This window comes from Stenella coeruleoalba (assembly GCF_951394435.1).
Source record: "Stenella coeruleoalba genome assembly, chromosome: 11".
Taxonomy (NCBI): domain Eukaryota; kingdom Metazoa; phylum Chordata; class Mammalia; order Artiodactyla; family Delphinidae; genus Stenella; species Stenella coeruleoalba.
In genome coordinates, this window is record NC_137157.1 from 8,837,041 (window position 1) to 8,862,710 (window position 25,670).

The window sequence follows — 25,670 nt, forward strand, 5'->3', positions numbered from 1 at the left end:
TGAATGGATGCAGCCTGCATTTTGAAATCTGTGCAGATGCTCAAACAGGCCCTTCTCTCCAGGCAGACAACATGAACCCCACCAGATATGACTTCAGCTCGCCTCACTTTTTAGCTGTGGAAATGTGAGAAATTCCTCCTATATCTAGTCCACTGCAGGGGACTATTTTTATCAGGGTCTTTCAAGCCCAGCTCTTAGACACATCAACAGATATTCCCACAAAAGTTCCATGAGTGGACAATGAAATAAACCCAATGCCAGACAGACATACACACCCAGGCAGGCAGAGAGGGTAGGAGTCTTGTCACAGCAACATTCCCCAAGATCACTCTGAACTGCAGATAAGCTACTGGGGGCAGTGCGGCCGCCGGGGCAGAATTAAAATGAGATCAACGGGGCATCTGGTTTCCCGTCTCTCTGCAGCGTTCACAGAAGTGATCATGAAAAAAGGGAAGAAGCGAGGAGGAAAAACATGGCCCCTTCTGGGGAAAACAATTCTAGTCCTGAATTCTCAGCTGTGCATTCCACCTCAGAAGCCGGTGATGGCTTCTACTGAGCACCGGGTGACAGACATGCTGAATTAGAAGCAGGCTGGAGCCAGGCAAGGGGTGGCAGCTTCTGCCTCAATCTTTCTGCTCTCCCTTCCCCACTCCAGTCACGATAAATATATTTATACTCACTTGATTATGTCAGCCAGACAATACTCCCCTAATTGGCAGTGATCAGGGTTTCAGAATTGCTTGGGTGACCCGCTGTCTCTCTATCAGGCAGAGCAAGAAGGGGCTGCTAACACGGTCCCCATTAACAATTTCCAGTGGAATAAAAAGTTCTCCCCCGACTCGTGCATGGCAATGAATTTTCCTAACAGCTCCTAAAGCCAACCCTTGAGGAACTCAGGCTTACATGAACCTGCCCAGCATAGAATGATTTTATAAGTCTTCCCCACCCCTGGGCTTGAGTGCACAGAAAAAAAACCATAGCCACTTCCTTCTGCTCAAGTTTCTTTTGTTCTTTTGCGTTTTTTTCTCTTTTCTTTTATAGGGCTTATATGGAGCTAACTGTCATTTTTGGTTCTTGGTTCTTTGCAAATTTCGGAGACATCTGGCACACAGTTTACCGCATTTGCCAGCTCTGGTGTTTGTAGACATGTACGCAGTCGCTGCTGCGTGTGCATGTGGACACACCACATGCATAACTTACGCGTGCATAATTTGGAGCTTGAGTGCCTCGGTATATTTTGACGTGTAAGGGTGAACCGCAATACTGATCATAAGTAATTGCTCAGTAAATATTTATTAAATGAATGAATGAATGCACCAAGAAGGCAAATGCCATTCATTCATTCATCAGACATTTGAAGGCCTCATATGTGCCAGGCTCTGGGCAAGATGCTGGGTGTTCGGTGATGCATACTCAGTCCTTGCCCTCAGGGAGCTCACAGTTGAAGGGTGGGAGGCAGACACATAAACAGGCAATTACAAGACATCTAAGAGACACAGGGATACAGGCTCGTGTAGGGTAGCGCAGAACTCCAAGGAGGGAGACCTGAGTCCATCTAGGGGAGGGGCTGAGGCCAAGGGGTCTCCTGAAGGTGGTGAGGCTTACGCTGGGACCATAAAGGGTTCTGGACAAAGAAGACAGCACAATCCACGGCAAGACACAAGAAACAACAGGGTCTGAGCAGAGAACTGGAAGCCGGAAGATGCTGTGGGAAAGCACGGAGGCAGGGAGTTGGCAGAAATGAAGAGGGGGCTCAGGCAGGGACTGGATCTGGGGGAATGGTTCTGGGAAGAGTCAAGGAAAGTAGCTTCAACTATCTCAGTTAAGGACCGGATTTTTCTGGATTCTGCCAGAATGCCATGTACACACACACCTGAAAGCAGAATTTGGACCGGCTTTCGAAGCTTTGCTGGGGTGCGGTAAGGACATCTGGTGGCGCCCTGAGCCCGACGTTGACGAGCTGTGTGAACCTGAGAAATGGCCGGCCTCTGGATCAGTAAACTGAGGGGGTGGACTTCGCGGGCTCTGAGATTCCTCCCAGCTTTTATCCTGTAAGTTGCCTAGATTCTCTGAGGTTTGCAGAGAGATCACACCTGGGCCTGTTCCATGGACACACTGTGCGGCTCTAAAGGAATGAGGCTACTTCCAAGCAGCATCACAAAGTCACTGTCTTGCTGTATGGAGCCAGTTAGGCACATTGAGTGCAGTTTCGCAGAAATCCCTAGGAAGCAGTCACAGGAATGTACTGCATGATGGAGATATCCTGCTGTCCCCAGCCTGGGTCATGGTCTCATTAACTCAATTCTGAAGACCCCCAATTAAATTCACAGCATGGATCTCTGTTTGATTTAATTTCTGTAAAGCATTACTTAGCTCACATCCTTTCTGCTCCAAAATTCTCAATGATTCCACTTTACTTCTAGAATCAAGCCCCACAACCTTAGAGTGGCATTCAAGGCCACCCCCAATCTAACCCCTACCTTAGCTGCTACAACCTTCACCTCAGCCCGTGGACCCCTAGCAATGGCATCCAGGAATGTTCCTACCCCTTTGCCCTTTCTCACTGCAGTCCCCCACTAAAGGTCCAAGTCAAATTTAAGTCCATCTCCTCCAGGAGCAACATCTGGTGACCACTGCCCTTTTCTGAATCCTGTGTAGCACTTACTGAGCGTGTAGTTCATTAGTGACTATTAATTTTACTTTGTGGTTTCTGTCTTACTGCCCCAGCTAATTTGTGAGCCCCAGGGGGTAGGAACCTTGCCTGTCTCCTCTTTGTAGTGTACCGACCTAGCACAGTATCCAGCTCACGGAAAATATTTGCTGCTGCTGCTGAGTTTCCTGCATTGTAGCCTCTAGGAGGCTACTGAGTAACGTCCATGGGAAGTGTGGTTGCTATTACTGTTATCTTAGTGCTGTGCGTTGAAGTTTTTTGCCTTCTTGGAAAATAAGGAACCTCGGAGAGAGTGGTTTGGAGCAACCGTGTTGGAGTGATGAGAATGTGAAACATTTCTCCCACGATTCATAAACAGTATTTTACATGCATCATTTGGGAGCTTAAAGTTTATCCGGGAATGAGCTATTTCACAGATCAAAAGGAGCATATGTGCAATCCACCAGGAGGAATAATCTCTCTGCTAAATTTAAAGGGGAAAACAATTGAACACCCTAGCCTGAAAGTAGAAGTGGTTTAACATCACCAGACCAGAGAGGAACATGAGAGACTTAATTTCTGGCCCCCAGCGTTCAGGTTTTCTTGTACGTGTTCCATTGAACAGCACACAGGAATTTTCACAAAAGAGGAACTGGCATGAAATCAATAAGGAAAATCACCATTTCCTTACTGATCCAACAGCATTTAAGGAAGCTGAGCTCTGCCAATGTGTACAACTGTGCAGAATTTGTAACTGGGCAGTTAAAACCACCATCTAAGCTGGCAGCTGTGATTTTCCCAGAAGTAGAGCTTCAGGAAGAAAAATAGCTTTTAAACGTCAGTTCCATTTTTGCAGATTGGATCTGCTCATGAAAAATTGTTTTAAGTCCAGGGTTTTTTTTCTTTTCTTTCCTCATTAGTAAAGGATATGATGATTTCTTTTTACCCGTATGGAAATTCATTCATTTACTCAACAAATATTTATTGAACAACTACCGTGAGGCAAACACTGCTTTAGGGGCTGGGGATGCAGATGTGAACAAAAGAGGCAAAGTCCTTGACCTCATGGAGCTTGTCTTACTTAATAAATAAGTAAACAGATAAGTAGATATCTTAGTGGTTATCAGGCACAGATAACTGAAATAATGCTAACATCTTACTGTATCTGGAAAATTAATTTCCAGAAAATTAAAAATTAACTTAATTTTTAATTAACTCCTACATGAATATTATCTTAGCTCATGTAAGTCACATATATTAAGGGGTCTTTCGAAAAGAATAACTAGTAGGGAATATATGTACTGCCCTCTGCATACAACATTGACATTCCCTACTGACCTTCAACAGGACTTATGTCTTTGAGGAGCATTTCTAGGAGAAGGATTTGTGCCAACTTGTATTCGCTCCATTACGGCGCAGTACGACACTGAGGCTCTCACAGGGGTCCACAATGGAAACCTCGAATTCCTTCTGGGCTCTTCCTTCTCTTTTCATCCTATTTCCCAACTCTGGCACCCCTCTCTACTGGGTCTTTAAACCCTGTCTTTTAAATACGCCTAAAATGACTCCCTTCTTTCCTTCACCCTCTCCTTAGCGAGGCTTTACAGTCTCTCTCCACGACCCCAGCATCCTGCTTTTCCTCTCTGACTCCAGACTCAAATGCCTCCAGTCTCCCCTCTTCACTGCTCCCAGAGCGATTTGTGTAAAACACGCCCTCCCCATTCTCCCTGGACCTGCAGGATGCAGCTCAGGCTTCTTGGGCTGGTCACTGTGGGCCCAGCCCCAGCCAACCTGGGCAGCTTTGTGTTTCTGCATCCTCCCCAGATCCTGGCCCCAGACATACCAGCACCACAGAAGCGAATGGTTTCTTCTTCCTTGAATACTCTCCTCCTTTTCTCCCCGCCTCTTTTTTTTTTTTTTTTTTTTGGCTGCGTCGGGTCTTAGTTGTGGCATGAAGGATCTTCGCTGCGGCATGCGGGATCTAGTTCCCTGACCAGGGATCGAACCCGGGCCACCTGCATCAGGAGCATGGAGTCTTAACCCAGTACTGGACCACCAGGGAAGTCTCTCCCTGCCATTTTTTAATATGGCTCAAAGGTCACCTTCTCTGTGTAGCCTTCCTAGGCCCACCAAGCAGGGCTGAATTCTCCCTCCCTTCTGCCCCAAGGTTATCCTGCCGCCTTCTCACTTCAAGTACAGCATCTAATGAAAGGCTTTGACAATGCTTTGCTTACTTCCATGTCTTCCCTCCCAAGCTATAAGCTCCTCCAAGCAGGGCATGTCTCATTTGTAATCTTAGAGGCTAGTACAGTGCCTGGCACATCATAGGCCCTCAACAAATATTTGGTGAATGAATGAATGACTTCTGGTCTTGTCTGGTTTGGCTTGTACTGAGTTATGCATTTGAGAATTAGTTGACTATGGCAATATGACAGAATAAAACCAACTGACAAATATGGTAAAGAACTTAACTTTGATCTTATGAACAATAGTTTTAAATATGTGAGCTAATGGACTGTAGATGATAAAGGATTCCAAAACCAAATTTGCCTAGACAATATTTCTGCGTGTAGTAAATCTAGAGATGGTTGAGAAGTTCGAATACATGATTACAGCATGTAAAACAGAACGATTAAGTAATCTGGATCATTACCGCAGAAAAGAAGCTTGAAGACACTTAATAATGGTTTTTAATGAAAGGAAAGATTGTACTCCGAGGATGGCTAAACACCTTCCTTCTGCACATACATAAAAGAAGAAGAAATAAGAAACTAAGTGCTACAAAGATTAAAGTGATGGGCATTCCCTGGCAGTCCAGTGGTTAGGACTCCATGCTTCCACTGCTGGGGGCCCAGGTTCGATCCCCGGTTAGGGAACTAAGATCCTGCGCGCCGCGTGGTGCAGCCAAAAAGAAAAAAGAAAAGCAAAGAAAAAAGATTAAAGTTAAAAACAAAAGAGAACTCAAGAGTTTCCTGTTGGGGTGTGTGAGCCCATTTGAAGTTACTGCTCCAAATAACTCCCATATCTTGGGGGCTTGCTCTGAACCAGGCATTGTTCTAAACACTTTACCGCGTATTATTTCATCTGCTCTTCATAAAAAACCCACGGGCGTTAGTTTTAGTTATATTATTCCCATTTTACACGTGAGGAAATGGAGGCACAGGGTGGGATAAGTAACTTACCAGGGTTGTACAGCTGGAAGACAGTAGAGCTGAAATTCCAGCCTGGGGTGTCTGGCTCCTGAGCCTTCGTTCTTACCTACTCAGCTTACCGCCTGACTAAGGCTGAGATCTGTGCCAGCCTTCCATCTGAGGATGGAGGCCTAAAGCCAACCTCACTGGGACCGGTTTAAATTTAAACAGGAAAATCCTGGAAAACATTAATTTTCCTTCGCTGCCTGGGCAACTGTCTTGTGGGCTGCATTACACAAATGTGTGGTGTGTGGTGTGTGTGTGTGTGTGTGTGTGTGTGTGTGTGTGTGAAGTTAGAGTATCCATTTTTCTTTTCTTTATTCTGGTGAGTTGGCCTACCAGCTCTTGTCTTCCTGATGAGACAGTAAGTTGTTTTGTTTTCGGCAGCCAGCGTACGTGGTTTAAGCATCCATGCACCAATACGCACGTGGTGCATGTATTTATCAGACCTGACATAAGTCGAATCAAATTTACATATTATGGTTTTACTTTCAGAGTGATGGAATTTACTCTTGGTGCTGAAAAGCCAGCATCTTCCTCCGTCTTATTTTTTTACAAGGCGACCTTGTTGAACTGGCCTCAGAGACATAAGCGGTGGGGTTCCTGGCAGCACAGAGCAGGGGCGGCTGGCTGAGCAACCCTACCGTCTGTGCAGGAGGGAGTTAGCACTCGTGTGATCTGCAGAGGAGAGCGATCAAGCCCTGAGCTGTACTCGGGCTGCAGGAGCCGGGAGGCCGGCTCAGGAGAAGCCGGGCGGCCCTCAGGAGCCCTGTGAAAAGGATGTGGATGAGTCACCGGACTTTTCAGGTTGACTTAGATGACTTCTGTTGATTTTCTTCGAATTTAGATGTGTTATCAGCGTTCACACGTTGGGCATAACGGGAAGATGAGCGAACACTTTCTTGATAGAGACTGACGTTTGGCAGGGTTGTGATAAGATTTGGGGTAAGATGTGACTCTGCAAGAATGCCCCGGTCAGCACGTGTGGCATGTGTCCCCGTGTGCACTGGGGCCTCAGGGGGCACGTCAGCGTGTTCTGAGCTGGGAGGAAACCCAGCGTGACAGGCGCGGGTTTTTTCTGTCATTGTGCACAGGTCGGTCTGGGTTGATATTTACCATTTTAGGGCATCAGGAGGCACGGCTAATTTGTCCCACTTTAACTTCATGGTCTGGGAAAAGCACTTGCTTTCTAACCTCGGGTCCTCCACGATAACCAGAACCACGGTTGGTGCCTTGCTCAGGTGTTTGAGTTCTAGAAGCTCACTTAACCTCTCTGGCCTCAGTTTCCTCATCTTTAAAATGGATATAACCATGGAACCTACCCCGCTCGGGTCGGGTTCAATAGACCGACGTGTCAGGTGCAAGAACGGTTCCTGGTACTTAGTTTGCCCTAAATTCGTATGTACGTGAATGCATGCATTGTGGCCATACGACCTCGTATTTGACAGAGGCTGTTCCACAGCTTGCACAAAATAGGCGCTTGGTAAATATTTGTTAAATGTTGAAGGGATTAGAGGAACGGATTTAGTGGAATACCTGTGTGGTAACCTGTTCTGACTGCTCAGTAATCTGTAATTCAGGGACAGACCGACAAAATTGGATGTTAAGATTTAATCTCCCATGGAGAAATAGATCAAAAAAGGCAGAGTGTCCAGCAATCAAACATCTCTGCAGAAAAGAAGGGAGACAGGACAGTTCTGCATGAAGATCACAAAGGAACTCGCCTGAAGAACTGAGTTTGGGAATATCACACTTGAAGAAGAGGTAGCAGGGTCCGTGACTCTAAATCAACTCAACAGAAGTCTCCAATAGAGTAGAAAACAAACAAACAAAGAAACAAAAAAAAAAAAAACCTTAAAAACTACAAAATATATGCTATTTTTTGAGGCTACAAAAATAAATAAATATGGAAAACAGGAGTCAAATCCCTGACCTATATTTACCTTCTACTGATTTTCTAATAATGACAGCTTCAACTTGAATCATTTCATTTAAAAAACAGAAAATGAACGCTATAATATTTTAGGCACTGATACAGTATGATAAGAGTGCCTTAATTTTAGATTGAATTATATGAAATTGCCACTTCTTTTGGTAAAAAATGGTCAGACATTGTCAATTTCATAGGGTTCAATCTGACACACTTAAGCTAATTGACACTGAATTAAAACTCTTAATATTATCTTGCTCTTTACTGCCTTTTGACTATGACTATAAAACTAAATTGGCCAATTTCCCCCATCTCAGCCTCTTTTGCCTCTTAGAAGTTGTGCACAGTAGCTGCTAAACAAATGCCTTGTTAATTGAGTAGTGTTTTCTTTTATCTTCTCTCAAAAATTAGGCCGAAATTTCGCTACACTACCTAAAGCTGAGACTGCCCTTAAAATATAATTAACAAAGTGTTAGCTTTATTTCATGTCTCATGATTTAGATAAATCCTCTCTGTTCCTCGTTGGGACAGCACTGGGAAGCTAATTAATACATTACTGATATGCTGTAGAGGCAAACAAGACTCTGCTTGCACACCCAGCCATGACCAGAATAAATTCAGGTCAGAAATATTTTTGCAAATAAGGAAAAATGTTACTATAAAATTGAGACACTAGTGTTTATATGACACATCTCTTTGCATTAAGACATATTATACACTCACAAGTGAAGCAATTGGTAGAATCAGGCAGCCTTCTTCTGAAGGTACCAATCACTTAGGGCCCGACATGGGCATCCAAAGTGTCCTGCGTTGAACTAGAAATGATCACCTTTGGGGCCCCAGGACTGAAGAGCATCATTATTATTCATATAAGGTTTCATAACAGTTGGGATTGGTCCCTAGGAGGGTTTACTGAAATAATTGAGCAGGCAGCATGAAATGGTTTTCAATTCAGAAAGTGAAGAGCTCTTTCTATGGCGGAAGAGACGGAGAAGTTCAAGAAGGAGTGTGAATTACCTGTGAGTTATTGCACCTCCTTGGGCCTCAGTTTCCCCATATTTGTTAACTACCTCCTAGAGGACAGTCATTCCTTTTTTTAATTTTTTTTTTTTGCATCTTTATTGGGGTACAATTGCTTTACAGTGGTGTCTTAGTTTCTGCTTTACAACAAAGTGAATCAGTTATACATATACATATGTTCCCATATCTCTTCCCTCTTGCGTCTCCCTCCCTCCCACCCTCCCTATCCCACCCCTCCAGGCGGTTGCAAAGCACCGTGCTCCCTGTGCTATGCGGCTGCTTCCCACTAGCTATCTACCTTACGTTTGGTAGTGTATATATGTGAGGACAGTCATTCTTTACAGCATCTGTTGGTGCATGGGATCATACCTTCAAATGCCATGCATTTCTTTGCGGGGAAAAGCTAGAGCTCTAAAATGTATTATTTTGGTTTTGGTTGACCCAGCGCTGTGAGAGCAGCCACATTGCATAAGCAGAGTTCTGAGAAAACAGAGTTGCTTTCATTTTTCAAGCAGTAGAACCACAATCATCTCTATGTTTGGATCCTTATACAAATTAAATATATGGGTAAGAGAAAGCTCACAAAATCAGCAGTTTTAACCTTTCCCTCAATGCTGTGGATTTTTCTTCGAGGTATTTTTTGGAGCATGGAGCGTGCACAGTTCTGCTCGATTTGTGCCCTCTAATGAGATCCCAGCCCTAGGTGATGTGCTCCTACAACGATGTCTTCATGTTAATTACATTTTAGAATGGTTAGGGCAAGAATAGTTCCAAACATACTTGAGGTAATAACTACTCATTTATCCAGAAGGTTAACAGTTCAATCAAAGAGAGAAAAAAAATTAGCATATCTTAAGAAAGAGTTCAAGTGGTTTTGTACAAGAACTCTCATTTAAGTCTTCAAGAATACTTAAAATACTGATAAGCTAGGTAATTCTATATTTCCTTTTTTAACTTGTTGAAAGCCCTCGATTTCAAGGTGCAACATCTGAGAACAAGAAGCGTCTGGCGGGCTTCCCTGGTGGTGCAGTGGTTGAGAATCTGCCTGCCAATGCAGGGGACACGGGTTCGAGCCCTGGTCTGGGAAGGTCCCACATGCCGCAGAGCAACTAGGCCCATGAGCCACACTGCTGAGCCTGCGCGTCTGGAGCCTATGCTCCCCAACAAGAGAGGCTGCGACAGTGAGAGGCCCGCGCACCGCGATGAAGAGTGGCCCCCGCTCACCGCAACTAGAGAAAGCCCTTGCATAGAAACGAAGACCCAACACAGCCAAAAATAAACAAACAAATAAATAAAAATACAAAAAAAAAAGCGTCTGGCAAGTGAAGGGGAGAAAGTGTGTAGTCAGGGAAATTGGCTGGAGTTTTAGGTTAGGGGTCTGTGCCAGGACTGCCTCGCACAGAGTCTGAGAGTGGCGGGGTGGGCAGCTGATGAAAGAAGAGAGGCGATGCTAGAGAGTTTGGCATTGGATGAGGGCTCTGGGCCAATCTTTTATTATAGTAACAACACAGCTTTAATCCACAATAACAATAAATCCCTCAAATAATTGTATATCAAATCACTATAAACAAAATTACAATCTGCTCTCATCAATGCAGTTTCCATAACAGGTCTGATATTTTCCCCAAATTCCCATTTTTCTATGATTTCTAATGAATACAAAAGAGCAGCAAATGGAAGCTATACCCATTGCTGTTTGTTTTAAGTGACTGAAGTTATTTTTCTTTTAGAAAGGCATAGTATTTTAATTTATTTTAAAAATATTTATTGAGCACCTATTATGTACTTGGCAATAGTTATATGGCTAATCATTTTAGAGACGATTCCTAAAAAAAACTTTCTGCTCTGGCAAAGGTAAAGTATTAAAATAATAAAACAGCTCAAGGATTTTTTTTAAAGGTGCTAAACAGTGGTACATTTTATTCTCCAAGAGCCCCACCCTTTGCACAAGGAGTTCCTTTCAATATGGATGCAATGCAAGGTGGAATTGTGTGGATCACAGTCTGTGGACTATTGATTTCATTGGATACCATATTCAGTAGATAAAATACAGCTAAGCTGTGGCACGAAGGATGACTTCTCTAATTTAAATTACAGGAAAACTTTGAGACCGAAAATCAGGTTAGAATAAAAGTTACTCAACTCACTAACTTTTATATAGGATGGGGTCTTTTATGTTCATTTAAACATATGAAATAATTGCAAATGAAAAGTACGAAGAAGAATAAGAACGCTCTGTGTACCCACCACTCACAGGGTTTTTATGAGTCTACTTCATAGACCCTGTTCCATTTCATAGGGTCCAACAATTAGCTGGGCAAGTAAGTACATTATCATATCTGAGACCAGCCTCCGGGAATAAAGCCTTTTCGTAGGACATTTTTGGTCCGTGGAATTCTCTCATTTATCCTCTGGCCACTTTACTTTGACCTCTTATGTCCATTTGTGGTGGGGAAGAGGGCCTGGCAGATGCTAGGATGGCCCTGCCCTTCAGCAGGTTGCAGGGAGATTGATACCCACACAAATAATTCTAAGGCTCATATGAGTGCTGGGGAGAAAATGATGAATTCTCTCTGGGTAAGAGCTGGGGATAGAGAGTGGGTTTGGGGCTAGCCCTTGAAGGTTGGCTGGGATTTCGGAAGGTGACTGTGGGGAATGGGGACACTCAGGTGAGAGTGAAGGCCTAGTTCCAGAATGGTGAGCAGACACAGTCCTTGGACCAGAGTGTATATTCTCAACAGAATGGGTGTGCTTTGGCTGTAAAAAATGTTGAAGAATTCTAGCTTATTGATGAAGGGGTCAATGCCCCAAATTCTCTAATTTTCATTTCCAACTGGGTCACCAAGTCTTACTGAACTTTTATATATCATCCAGCTGCTTTTTAAACCCTAAAATCATGCAATACAGTAATAATTTACTTTGAGAGAGTGTGTTACAGTTTACGAATGGCTTTTTCAGTGCACATTATTACATTTGATCCATATAACAGCCCTGTGACACCACAGGCTCATCTCCACAAGCTATTTCCTTTGAAAGTAACCACTGGTTATAGAAACTGCTAACTATGGAAATCAGAAATTGTTTTCCACTGGCAGCTTTATTGTGTTAGAAGCACAAACCAGCATAAAGTCAGCAATCTGGGAGAAATGAAAGGAGGGGTCCCAAGATAGACAGAGATTGAGAGACCCGGGAGAATGGTGAGCTTGTGGTTTTGGAAATGGAGAGTGAAGCAGAGGAGACAAGAGCACAGCAGAACTTAGAGGATGGAGTGAGGGGGTGGTGGTCCAATACCGGGTGGTCCGTGGTCCTTAGTGCAACAATGAGCACACAGCAAGCGCATGGTCAATACCTGTTCAACCACGTATGGGCTTGTGTATATCTTGAGCAGTACCACGTGAAACACGATTCAAAGATCTACAATGGAGGCTTTTAGAACATGGATACAGAATGAAATTAATATTTTTTATAATATTTTCTCATTTTACATATCTGTTCTCTTTCATTCTACAACATTCCCATCTAATCGTAACTTTGATAAATTTTTTAATGCACATACTGAAATGGTGCACTTTTGCAACTACTTTATAGAAGCTAAAACAACCAGCACACTGTGATTGTTGTAATCAAGCAGGAATAAATCTTACTGACGTAGGATGTATCAATATATCCTTTTAGCCTGCTGCAAATCAGTTTACTTTTCTACTTAGAGACATGATGTGAAATGAAATTAATCCAGTTGAAGCAAAGCGAGTGCATTCAGTTGAATAAATCCCTTTACGTGGAAAAGAACTTTGTTTTGCAGCTCATTTGAAAGAAAATCCACATGGCAGTATAATGCCTTCTCTGGAACTGAACAAATGCATTTATCCCACTTTTATTTACAGTTAAATTCACATCAGAGATATTTTATATGACAGTACACTCTGTTACCCTTAGGTGAAGGTCACAGTGAAAGCATTTACAGGACAACTAAAATTTTGCAACAGAACTTAGCCTAAGGACCGTTGTTCCAACTAGACTATGAACTTGGCAAAGATTGACAACCCCTTCGAGAGAAAAGAGACGAATAAAAACCAACAAAACCATGTATATCCTTTTATATTCTTTCTTCTTTGTTTTCCATGGTCAAAAGGGCAATCTACACCCAGTTTATATATATATATATTTTTGTGTGTGTGTGTGTGTGGTATGCGGGGCCTCTCACTGTTGTGGCCTCTCCTGTTGCGCAGCACAGGCTCCGGACGCGCAGGCTCAGCGGCCATGGCTCACGGGCCCAGCCGCTCCGCGGCATGTGGGATCTTCCCAGACCAGGGCACGAACCCGTGTCCCCTGTATTGGCAGGCAGACTCTCAACCACTGCGCCACCAGGGAAGCCCCACAGCGTATATTTAATAAATACTTTTTGGTGGTGACTATCGTGAGCAGGCAACACTTGGAGAGGGTCCAGAGACAAACAAAGGGATGAAGAGGTTGGGCAGAGACTCTTAGGGTGACACGCTAATGGAACTGAGGTTCTTTAGTCCAGAGAAGAGAAGGCTGGGCTTGGCAGCTGTGAAGGTAGTTGGCGTTATTTATCATTACTGAATGTTAGAAAGCACATCATATGCAGGGTAGGATGAAAGAAAGTTGACTTACATCCGGTAAGGTGATTTAGGGTTAGGAATACGGAAGCAGTTTTGACTTAGGTGGATTATAAGGCATCAACACAGGTCCTTAAGAAATCTTACTTTGGAAATTTTACAGTTGAAGAGTAGGTCGTCTTTCTGAAATGAGTTAGGTGCCGTGCAGTAGGTAAATGACTCAGAGGACCTCTCGAGTTCTATTCCGCTTCTTATCCTGTGACTTTTCAGCAGCCAGTATCAGGATCTGACTTGCTTCTTGCCCAACTTTCACCATAGCTGGAAGCCCTTGACCTCTTCCCGCAAGTCAACCATACGGTACACTCAGCCCTAAGCCTTTCTTGGTTGGGAGGGATTTAAGAAGCTCACTCTAGCTGAATGCTCAGCTAACTGTCATCAGGTCACCCCTGCTGCTGGCCTGGCTCTGAAGTGTCCCAGTTCTAGCAAGTGGGATTGTGCCTTGCACCTAAGTCCACTTCTTTTTTTCTTTCTTTTTTTTTTTTTTTTTGCGGTACGTGGGCCTCTCACTGCTGTGGTCTCTCCGGTTGCGGAGCACAGGCTCCGGACGCACAGGCTCAGCGGCCATGGCTCACGGGCCCAGCCGCTCCGCAGCGTGTGGGATCTTCCCGGACCGGGGCACGAACCCGTGTCCCGTGCATCGGCAGGCGGACTCTCAACCACTGCGCCACCAGGGAAGCCCCTAAGTCCACTTCTTACTGGATCTACCTGAAATCTACCCGTGTCTTCCTATGCTAACACCCAAAATCCTTTCTTGCTTTCCAGGTCTAACGTGATTTTGAGATCACACCTAACCTCCAGTCCAGGACTGAAGCTTTGTCTCTTTCCAGCCCCTCCCTCCCCCTACCCCAGCTCAGACATGGTGTCCAATCTCTGAACCCCAACCCTGCTACCTAAAGCTGGCAGTCTGTGCACAGAGCACTGGTTACAATCTCCCTGAGATCTCTCCTCTCACCTGTGGCTGGATTCTCTACTTCACTGCCCCCCCAGGCCCCCACCGTCATGACTCAGGCCACTGCCAATCCGTTTGCTCTTCACTTGGCCACGTGATGACCTGCCCCATGGCTTCATTCTCCTGCCTTCTGCTGTGAGCCGTTGCACATCTGAGTCCCTCTCTACAAACCACATACCTCTACAACAGGCCTCCTCAACCTCGTTGCCATTGACACGTGGGGCTGGTTCAATCTTTATTGTGTATTGGGGCGGGAGGCGTCCTGTGCATTATAAGGTCCTTAGCAGCGTTGCTGGCTTCCACCCACCAGATGCCAGTGGTAGCCCCTCTCCCCCACCTCCAAATTGTGACAACCAAATATGTCTCCAGGCATTGCCCAATGTCCCTGTTGGAGAGGGGGTTTCAAAATTATCCCCTGTTGAGAATTCTTGCTCTGCAAGAACCCAGAAAGGCAAGAGCATTTTAAAACCAGCTATAGATACTTTGAGAAATAGCTGGATGTATCTAGAATATTTAAATGCAGATTAAAAAATTTAACTAACAAATCTAAACTATTAATAAACACCAAATGGAGTTTTGTAAGTTTTGTATTATGACACAAGGGGTAAAGTGGGTAAAATGGGGTTATGGTGGGTAAAGTGGGGTGAAATCCCTTCACCCTAGATCCGTCCTCCTCACATCTTATTGTGCAGAAGAATCACAAGAGGACTTTTTTAAAAGTTCAGATTCTGATTCAGTAGGTTTTAGGCAGGGTCTGAGATACTCAGTCCTAACAGGCTCCCAGATGATACCAATATCATTGGTCCCCGGACCTCACATTGAGTAGCAAGGCCCTAGATCAAAATCACTACTGAGAGGTGGGGGAGGGGCTATTCGAATCTTAATGATTACAAGGTCATAAAAGCAAGATTCAAATTTGCATTCGGAGGACAGACTATAAAAGTGTGACTGTTCCCTGCACTCTTCTATAATGAATAAAACTGTTCTCAGAGATGTGTTTTGAAATGTGACATTTCTATTAGCTTGAAATTATAAATATTATACAAGCCACCTGCAAAAACCTGTGGACTGCTAAATTAGCTTGGCAAGACTTTGAAAGGTTTTCAAAACTCTGATGGAAATCTAAATTCAAGGTCTTTGTAGTCCTTGTTTTAGGGAGGAAGAGACTAGGGGTGAGGATGGGCCTGGGGGAGGGGATGGAGAGAGGAGAATCATTTTAAACAGGGCCTTGCAAAGAAACAGATTCATAGAACTTCCTCAAATTACAAATAATCGTGTGCTGAAATTATACTGACACCACATGAAGTTACTGCAACCTCAAATCAGATAACTCAATTATAGCTATAAAACAGTTGCAAAAACGAATGCTATTTACTGTAACGTATAGCGATCAGGGTAATCAAATCTTCTGAAGGCTGTCAAAAGCCTAACATAAAAACTTCCTCCTCTCATATAATACTGCCTCTGAGTAACTTTGACTTGGAGTTTTGCAGACATCTGACTCACTGTTGCATACCCTTGGGAAGGAAAGGGCTATTCACATTTGCTCCTAGTTTACAGTTAGAAAGATTGGGGCTCACTAGTTTCTCTAAAGATGTAGATAATAAAGTCCTGACACTTTTGAGGTCTCTTCCAGGCCAGTGTTGAGACTATCTATGCCCTCATGCCAGCAGCTAAGTATTCACCTTGGGGAGGGAGAACCAATATCCTAGCTCTGAGATGTATTGATGGGCTGTTATCAATTTGATCAAGTGTAATAGAGCTAAATGTCTCTACATTTAAAACTCTGTGTTTTCTTTTCTTTCTTTCTTTCTTTCTTTTTTTTTTTTTTAAAGAAAATCAATAATGTAAGCACAGAATAAAGATGAACTGGCTTAAGAGTAGTGCATGGGAACTCATGGGTATGAGTTGACCACAATTTCAGTATGTTCCTAGTCAGCAGTGTGACTGACATGAGTGCCAAAAAGGCTAATGCAATCTCGGGCCATATTAATAGAAATATAGGGTATAGATCAAGGGAGGCAACTACCCCATGGGATTCCGCATTGGTCAGACCACTCCTGGAGAGCTCTGTCCCATTCTGAGCACCATGGTTTAGGAGGGGCCTTATGTTGGAGTGCATTGGAGGTGAACACTTAAGATGATGAGAGCGTGTGAAACCACATTATAGGAGGAAGAGTTAAAAGAACAAAGGATATTTATGCTTGAAAAAGAAGACTTAGGGGGACATGATAAGAAGTGAAGGAAAAACAGGTTATCTGGGAAAAGAGCTTGAGGTACAGTTTCCAGTGGCACAAGTTTAATGTCTGGATCCCCAAGGAAACAAATTCACAAGAGCCTTCTCTACTCCTTGCCACTTGCAAAACAAACAGATCTTCAGCAAAGAAGACTCTACTCCTCCTATGATATCCTTGAAGTATGCAAATTTGTGGATAACTTTATGCCCCTTTGCCGAGCCATCTCTATCTGCCTGCAGACGCACCTCCTTCAGGAAGCCTTCCCTACAAAGCCCGGCTTTGGGCCACTTACCCTATCTCCTGGGTGTTTGCCCTGCGGTAGCGTTTGCTTTTGTTTGTCCTAGTTTCCCTAAGAGTGTGTTAGCTCCTTAGGGAAAAGGACCCTGTTTTCTTTTTGTTTTTATTACCCTAAATGTTCTCAGTACCTCTGGGTACTGTGAATTAGGGACTGAGGGGATGTCTGCTGACAGTAGCCAAAAGATGAATTAGAGTCACCAGACAGGTAATTTTTTTTATAGTGTCTACATGACAGAGCATTACAGCATGCTCTCTTGATGATAAGAACACCTAATTGACCCTTCACTTTATGGAGTAATATAAGCTGACAAAGTTGGCTGTGTAGTAAATCTTACTTTCCACTACATCTTGCATGTTAAAATCAAAGTTGTGTGTCCATGCCACTATTTAAGAGCCCCATCTTCCTTGTGTCAGGTCTTGGGAATTACTCTCCAGCTAGGAGAGTATCTGACTTCACACTTCCTCTTTCTTTGTTTACCTGGATATTTACAGGGTACCTAGTGTCAAGCCACAGCATCACACAGTATCTGGTTTGTAAAATGAATGAGTCGTCTATTTAACAATATTGGTCGAAGAAATAGAAATTCCACAAATGAGTTTAAATGAGAAAGCACCATGTTATGCATTTTAAAAACGAGAGATTGCACATTTATGTGATGTCAAAGATATAATAAACATGCTTTGGGGGTAGCAATGCACGACTCTTCTTAAGTCTCCTGTGTAGTGGGTTAAAGAATGGTATCGTTTCACTCAAGGACAGAGGCATGGACGGGGCGCTCTGAGTCATCCACGAAGCTGAGAATAGAACCCAGAACACAGGAGCTAAGTTCATGCTCTGTCACTCTCATCACTGGACAGTATTACCTCCTAAAATCCAATGACCTGACACGGTGCAGAGCAAATTATACACTTCTCTTCAAGAAGGTGAGAGAACTCCACTCGCCAGCCTAACGTTCAGTTAGAGGATACAGCGAGCAAAAAGACAGGGCCCCCAATTTTCTATCCTCGGCTGTTAATCATAAATAGAGACCGTCACCTTCCTGGTTACTGAGGTAGCTAACCTGTCTGTGCTCATAGCGCTTGGCTCGGATGATTCAAACGGCCAGCAGCAGGGTGGCTCCTGTGACGCGTAGAACACCTTTAGTTCTAAGTTTCCACCGTTTGACAACTGATATTATAAAACCTTGGTTTACTGACATACGGAGCATGAGAATTTTCTGCTTGTTTTATCTTCCTGGAGAGACCCCAAATTAAACTGGGGTTATATCATGGATTTTGTATACTTGGCAACATGCACTGCAGACGCTTTTTATAAAACTGAAACAGAGGCTAACATACAAAATTGTCCTAATTATACTGACCCAAAGATTCTACAAATACCCCCAAAGGAAAGGGCTTGGTCATGTCCTTTCTTGTCTCAGGGCGTCTGTGTTCGGTGCTGTTGGCTCTCTCACGACTCTCCGATTTCCAAGCACCTTTCAAGGACATTAAAGGAAATAACTGCTAATGACGAAAAATCAGGTGGAAGATTTGCGTCCTTCAAGAGAAATAACGGTTTTAGAAGGATAAGGTCTAATCAGCCCCAAATAAGTCCATCAGCATTCTTTATTTCCATATTATATTCTGAACTACCCAAGAAGAATCATAAAATATCATGGCACGTCTGTCGGATGCAGAGCACAGAGTTAGAGCAAAATTGCTGTAAGCCAGCCCTGCAGGAAAATGAGGCAACCAGCAGAACGACACACCAGCAGCCCACAAAAGCACTGTCCATGTTGACAGTTTCTAGCAGGATCTGGACGTTGAAAAGGAACCCATCTAAACTGGACGCCAGCTCTAATGACCTACAGGGCAGGGTGAAAGGTCTTGCCATCTATCGCAGAGAAAAGTCATTTCCCTCTGCTCAGACTGCGGGGGGTGGGGGGGATTAGGAAGTTTGCAACAGAGAATGGAAGGGGCTTCTGAGAACATGTGATCTAACCTCTCACTCGACTGAGAAGGAAACTGAGGCCCAGAGAGGCTACAGTGTCATGTTCAAGGTCACGCAGGTAGTTTCCAGTAGAGCCAGAATTCAGATTTCCAGAACCCCCATCAAGGGTTCCTGTGCCTCCAGAATGCTGTGCCCAGACCAGAGTAGTAGAAGGAGCCCTGGGCTACAATTTCACAGCCTAGGTACTAAGTCTTGGCAGACGTTAGCAAAATTACCTTTAGCAAGTCACTTAAACTCGCGAGCTTTGCTTTTCCCACTCTGCAACATGAGAGGCAAAATATGTGGTCTGTCTGCCTCAAAGATCACAGGCAGATCAAATGAGATAATGTGTGAAAACGCTTTTTAAAGCTTTATAAGGCTGAGGGTAAAAAAAAAAAAACTCTTCAGATAAAGGCTGTTTTTCCTTCTGAGAATATATGGATGGACTCTTGGAGGGGGAGGAAGGAGATGGTCCACTGGAAATTCTGTGTAAAGGTGTGTGTGGATGAACGCTAGGCATATTTTTTACCCCTGCGGAGAGTTTCTGTAGCTTTCATCAGCTTCCTAAATGTGTCTCTGAAACGACTGTCCACCTCTAGCTTCACCACCGCCAGTAAGAACCCCTGTGCTATGGATATCAACACATGTATGATCAACCTAAAAGGTTGATATAATGTATTAAAATATGATTTAATGTATGGCTGGGATCTTCCTGCTGGCTTTACGAATTCAACAATTCACATTTTTAGAATATAAATCCGTTTGGGGGAGGGGAGCTAATCTGACCTCACACTTCGCTCTGTAAACTGCTAAAAATCCATCGCTTATAAAATGATGATGAAAATTCAAATTATAAATCAACCAGGTTTTTTTCTACTAGTGTACTTCCTTAGTAATATTTCCTACTTATTTAAAGACTTTTCTTTAAAAATCATATTTAACAAGAGAAGTATCTACTTATTATTTACTGAGTTCCTACTGAGTTTCCAGCAGTTTGTTTCCAGTATTTTCCCATAAAGCACTGGACAATAGACACCAATCATAAACCATTTGGCGGCTGCTACATTAAGCTCGTGGTTCTGGAAGGCTGAGAGGTGTGGAGAAAAACAAATGAAAAAGTATTATTCATGACCAGTTGATCAATTAGCCTGCTTTTCATTAAGAAACATAAAAAGGCAGAACCAATTTAGCAATGACTATGTTGGAAATGCATAAAAACATTATTAACGTTGGACTTTTTTTCTCACTTATTTTTAGTTCTCTTTAGAAAATTATACTTGAGAACTTTCTGTAACGGCAATAGAAAGAGTGAATAAGACAACACTGGAACCATTTTTTAATGCTAATGAAGGGGTAGGGACCAACACCTGGTTTGTGAGGCCTTTTCTGTGTACAGTTATGTGTTTCCAAAGCCATAGACTGACTTACGGAATATCTGAGTGAGTGAGATAACCAACCAGGAACGTTACCTACTAACAAGACTCATCCATCGTCCCATAAAGAAATCCAGTGTGGTCTTTTATAAATCTGACAATGGCTATACACTTGTGTTTTAGTGGTAAAATCTTACACAGTACAGTAATGTGAAAAATAAGAGGGTTTTTTTTCCCGCTTGACTATATCAAAATATCACCTTCTGCCCCAAGGCTCTGAGATCTCATAACTCCCCTCTTGTATTATTCCTTTCAGTTTTTTTTCCTTCCTCTTCCTTTATAGTTTTATATTTTTCAATCCTAGCATTATCTCTGATGTTTAAAGTTTCTTATACATAGCCTTGAGCTATAGAAGTGCTATAAGCCTACTCATCTGTGCTTAATAGAGTGCTATTATCAGATGAACCAAACCTAAAATACATTTTCGTAGCAACGCTTCCAGATTTTCAGTAACTTAAAATAACTTAAAACTTGGGTGGTGATAGGATGGGGTGGGGGTGGGAGGCTATAACTGATTTTCTTTCAGTTCCAATTGTGTTCCTTCCCATCCATGTGCCAGGACTCTTCAAGAGAATGCTCTGGAATCAGACCGCCTGGGTTCAAATCCAGGCTCTACCACATACAAGTTAAGTGACCTTGTGCAAATTACTTAACCTCTCTGTACCTCAATTTCCTCACTTACAAAAGAAGGGTGATATTAGCCCTTGTTTCATTGTGCCGTTACGAGAAGCAAATGAGTTAATACCTGTAAAGTGCTTGGCAAATAATAATAACAGACACTGTTTTAGGAAATTTATGTATAACAGAGAAAGACAAATATCATATGATATCACTCATATGTGGAACCTAATTTTAAAAAATGATGCAAAGGAACTTATTTACAAAACAGAAACAGACTCGCAAATTTCAAAAACAAACTTATGGTTACCCAAGGGGAAACATGGCCGGGGGGGAGGAATAAATTAGGAGTTTGAGATTAAGATACACACTCTATTATATATAAAATAGATAACCAACAAGGACCTAATGTACAGCACAGGAAACTCTACTTAATATTCTGTAATAACTATATGGGAAAAGAATTTGAAAAAAAAAGAATATATGAATATGTATAACTGAATCACCTTGCTGTACAACTGAAACTAACACAACAGTGTAAATCAACTATACTCCAATAAAATAAAACAAAAAACAAAAACCTATACGTGTATAAATTATTTAATCTTCAACACAATATGATGAGATAGGTACCAATATCACTCTCATTTTATAGCTTAAGAAACTAAGGCACAGAAAGACTAAGTAACTTGTCCCTATTGGCCGAGTTAGTAACGGAAGGATTGGCCTCAAACCTAGACCATCTGGCTCCACAGCAGCACTCAGTAAATGTTACTTATTACTATCATCATCATCAACATCAACATCATCACTATCATCAACATCATCATCATCCTTGTTATCACCTGAACTTAAACACTCAATAAATATCTGCTGTTGCTGCGGGTAATGATGAATGTGTATGTCTAATCCTTCTTCAAACTGTACTAAAATGTATATGACCTCCAATGGAATAGTTGAGTTAGGCAAGGATTCTAAAGACTCACTAAAGCTAGTGAGTGAGGTTTGTTAGGAGGTAGGATATTACCACAATGCCTAAGTGTGATCCTGTCAGATCACTTGTTAATTGCAAAGGGATCCCTGGAGTGAGATGACGACCTTGAGCCACAATCAAACTGAGTGTCACAAATAGAGGGACAATCTGGCACTAAGTGTCTCCTGATGAGATGCAATATGGAGCACCTGTAAAATACGTTCATTTGAAATCTAATCAGTGCTTCAGTTCTAACTTGGAGTTTACAGGGAAATACAGGGGATAGAAGAACAAATTAAATGACACCATGAGACAACAACAAATCCAGGATGTAGGACATTCTACAAGATAATGCCTAATCTTTTCAAAAATATCCAATGTTGAATAAAAAGACATAAAACGCTAATGCAAAAATGTATGTTTCTTTTAAAAATTAGGTCCTAGTTTTATGGACAATATTTGGGGGATAATGGTTAAGGTTAGATATGGTCTAGATATTAGATGATATTAATGAATTACTGTTCATCTTCTTAGGTATAATGATTGCATTGTGGTTATGTAGGAGAATGTTCTTATTCTTAGATGTTTACTGAATTATTTAGGGGTGAAGTATCATTTTGTCTGTAACTTACAAATAGTTCAGAAAGAAATACATATAGATAGAACAAATATGCCGAAAAGTTAGCAACCGTTGAAACTAGGAGGTAAGTATAGAGGTATTCACTGTACAAATATTTCATCTTTTCTTTATGTTTGGACATGTTACTCACTTTCTTCGTAAGATGTATGTCTTACATCTTCTTTGGAGGGCATGTAAGACTTTAATCTTCACCTACTTAGTAATAGTTTCTTTTAATTCTCCAAAATGTTTGCTGTGAATGCATATTTTTTAAAAAACCTGTTTTTTTTTAAAAAATTATTTACTGAATTCCTATTGGCTCAAGCTTATTGAAACCAATAATATTAACATTGTTGAAGAGAAGTCAGTGCCTAGCACAAGGCCTGACACATAGTAAATGCACAATAAGTGTTAATAAATGTTCATTTGTTAAATGAGGCTATATTTTCCTAAGAATTGTAAAGAGGCAAAAAAAAAAAAAAAGACATGCACACACACACACACACACACACACACACACACACACAGAGGGCTGTGTTGTTCCTTTACAAATCGAGATATGGTGGGCAAGTACTTGAGATGGACAAATGGGGGTCAGTCAACCCCATCCTTTGATTCAAATAGCTTAGGTCCTAAAGATTCTTGACCAAGTTTTGAGTTTGTTTTATGAGGGCACAAAAATGAAGCCTGTCCCTAGGACTAATCCAGCAGCAACTCTTGCTTGTTTAAGAAATCCTGATGGAATCACGCTTAATGACACATTTTTGAACAATTGTAGACTTTTCTTGAGCCAGGAAAAGAAGCAAGTTCTGCTAGAGTGCAGGCGTGAGCCCTACAGATCGCCAATACCCGCAGGTGTTGTTCTCTGAGAATCAATAAGTATGTGGGAACTAGGCCATTTTCAGCCCCTCCGGAAGGCAAGGGCTCTGAAAGAGACGGCTTCAGGCAGTAAGTGAGATATAGTTCATATAAGAAGTGGGAAGAAAATGATCAAGGTTCAAAGAGATAACTGATACTGATATTACCCTGTATTTTCACAGCGCCTTTTTCCTAAGCCATTTCATATCTATGTTAACTCATTTATTCTTACAATATCCCTATGAAATAGACGTAGAACAATTGAAATGTTAAAAAAAGATAAGGGATTTTCATCAGGGCCCAAGATATAGAAGATATTCAAAAGGATATTATATTAGCAATGGAAATACTTCTTCATTTTGAACAAATCGATCACCTCCTTCCCCTCTGCTTCCGTAAAGTCATTTTAAAAAGATGAAATCTATTACAATGTAGGGAGAATCAGATTACAGTTTACTACATGGGAGACACTCCAAGTTCAGTCTAAAAAGATAGTTTTATTCAATGATATAGGGCTGTCTCCCTTTACCAGAAAAATCCCTAAATTTCTCCAAAAGGGCGCAAATCAATTTTTAAAACTTGAAATTTAAATACACTTAGATGGTTCTCAATTTACACAGTGCCCTTTATTTAATAATGGATCCTTTTGTAAAGAGGATCCCTTTAAAATTATTTTAAAAATGTGAAGTTTTATAAACAATCCTGGGTTGTTAAAGCAGGGTACACGTATACTGAATGTTCTTTCAGAAACCAAAAGCAAGGGAAAAAAAAAAAAAGAAAGAGGACCCACTAAAGAACAAGTAAGTCTATGATAAATGTAGTTGTAGAGGATGAAAGGTTTTTCACCCTGAGGTTTCCCACCCTCAGATGACAGGACATGAGCACATGTAATCTTTCCTATTGGAGTTTTAGATCCTAAACATTTTCCCACCCCTTAATTCCTCTGGGGGTGTATATTTTCAGTAATGTGCAGATGAAGTTACATATACTTTATTAACAATTCCAAGTATGTAAAAATGATAGTTTTAAGTTGGCTCAAACTTTGGTGTGTGTATTCCATCCTCAGGTTTGAGGGCGGGTGGGGCAGAGAGTGTCAGAGAGTTGTGTTCAGGCTCAGTGCCTGAACTGGAGACCGTCTTAGGGACACAGTGTTAACTGTTAATAAAGAGACAAAGACAGACAACACTCTCTCAAAACCTATTTCAACATAGTTTTCCTTTTGTAAAGGAACCCAAACTGGTGTGCTTTGTAAAGGCACCATAAATACTAACAGAAGTAGAAATGCAAGCCCCAAGAGAAATCCTGACCACGCAGTACTGGTATTCATTCATTGCTGCTCCGCCTTTCACCTGCCGCCTCCCGCCCCCCGCCCCCCCAACCCAATTTGGAATAAATGCTGACACTGGTGAAGTGGAATTTCACCTCTGTAATCCCAGGATCCAAAGTCTTTTCCTGAGATGGCTCAGAAGCCAATTAGTGGAGTCTTTTTGTGTAACGGGCTGGGTAAGGAGCAGTCTAGTTCATTCACTAGAAGTCGAATCCTATCACCACAAACACTGCTACAGAAAAAGATGTAGAGACCTTTGGTGATGAACCGAAAATTAAAACCAATATTTACAGAGCCCATGGGATTCATTTAATTAGATTGACTCCTAGAGAACATTGTGCAAATAATAAAACTATCCAAGATCTCTAGAGCGTGTGGACTGATGGTGTATAATGACATACCTTTCAGAAGAGAAGAGGTTGAGTCTATGCCTTTGACACCGAGTTATTAGAATCCTTTCTTGCAACAAGGAAGATGAATTCCAACATCAAAATGTCTGCATTTCAGAGTACAGATCCACCTTGTGCTGTCTTCCAAGTACCACACTAACCCAGGGCACAGGCTCGCAGATCCATTGAGTGCCTCCTCCTCCCCGGCTTCTTCTTCCCTCCCTCAAACTACCCCCAGCTGGCCCTGCAGTCTGTGTGCAAACCACACAGGAACTAGCAGATACAGGGCTCCAGAGAGTTGGGCGTGAGCCTTAGGTTATGTGGTTTTGTCTTCTTGCTGCTGGAGTAGAACTAAAACGCAGGAGGTTCACTGAAACACTTTTGCTTCCTTATGCTTGGTTTCAGTTTTAACAAGTTCGCCCCGAACGATTATGTTCACATAAGAAAATTTCTAATCCTAGAGATGGTCCGTCAGCAAGATGCTGCTGGTCTTAAGGAAAATGCATTTTCTGAGTCTATCCAAGCATCCAGAGGAACATTAGGACTTCTTAGTGGAACGTTGTTAATACC

At 42.3% G+C, this 25,670-nt stretch overlaps 1 protein-coding gene across 1 annotated transcript in view; it reads right to left on the minus strand.

Moving 5' to 3' along the window:
* Window positions 1-25,255, minus strand: part of GRAP2 (GRB2 related adaptor protein 2) — a gene marked incomplete at both ends in the record, with an annotated part of 60,566 nt that extends 35,311 nt beyond the window's left edge. Inside the window, one exon of the mRNA XM_079937454.1 lies at window positions 25,113-25,255. The remainder of the gene's footprint in view (window positions 1-25,112) is intronic.
* Window positions 25,256-25,670: the final 415 nt, after the last annotated feature.